Genomic DNA, 1,158 nt, shown 5'->3' on the forward strand with positions numbered 1-1,158 from the left:
CGTCTAGCTAAGTGCTTTAAATCAAATCACTACACCTCTGGCTCTCAGGTCCTAATTCTTTTTCAATCTTCACTCCAAAGTCTATGGACTTTTATTTTCATTGTGATGAGATAATATTTAAGATATACGTGGGCTTAAATATACATTCAATAAACATCCCCATCTCAATTCAGAGATTGTTGTTTCAGGAGCTTATCCCTTCCCAATACTTTTATTTTGATCCTGACAACAGCATAAAAATCAGAGGAGCTTTCTGGCTCAGCTGCAGAATACTTAAGATTACCCATTTCTTGCAATCTTTCTGACACTGAAATACTTAGGTATAAGGAAAACATACCAGAACAAGTGGTGATGACCCATTATAGAGGTGAACAGAATGGCTAGTGGCTTACACAATGCACTTGAGCAAGGGCCATTCATTTCTCCCACCCACATACTAACCAGACCTAACCCTGTTTTGTCTCTGAGCTCAGAGATCAGGTACATTTAAAATGCTTTGTCAGTAGCCGGGCATGGTGGTGCATGCCTTTAATCCTAGCACTTGGGGAGGCAGGCAAATCTCTGTGATTTTGGCCAGCTGGTCTACATACATGGTGAGTTCCAGGCCAGCTGGGGCTACAGGGAGACTCTGTCTCAAAAAGATCCTCCCCCCTCAAAAAATAAATAAAATACTTTGTCAGTAGACAACGCAGGTCCGTCTTAATGAGCCTGACTGATGTACCATCTTCTTCCTTTTCAGACTTTGGCCTTTCCTTTTCAACATCACCCACACTGTTTTTTGTCAAAGCAAGTTTTATGTAACTAAATAAAACACAAATTTCCTTGGGGCTTTAAGACATGTACTTAGGTTGAACCTATAATATCTCATTTCACCTCTAAATCTAGACAATATGAAAAAGAAATAGTAAACAGAGACAACTGGCTCTTATTCTATCCTACGGCATCCCACTTCCTGATGAAGCACACCTTTAACCACTGGAAGTAGAAGGACCCCCTCCCTGGGTTTTCCTCAGAACAGTCTGAATAGTCAGACCTCCCCTAGTGGAATTCATACATTCTATCATTTGCATTAAGGTCTATAATGTCAAGTTAGTGTCCCCAGTTGTCCCTCAGTGCAAGTTCATCCACTGAGATCGGCTTTAAGGAGGTCCCTTTCAG

This window comes from Nannospalax galili, unplaced genomic scaffold, assembly GCF_000622305.1.
Source record: "Nannospalax galili isolate Female #2095 unplaced genomic scaffold, S.galili_v1.0 scaffold889, whole genome shotgun sequence".
In the NCBI taxonomy this organism is placed as follows: Eukaryota; Metazoa; Chordata; class Mammalia; order Rodentia; family Spalacidae; genus Nannospalax; species Nannospalax galili.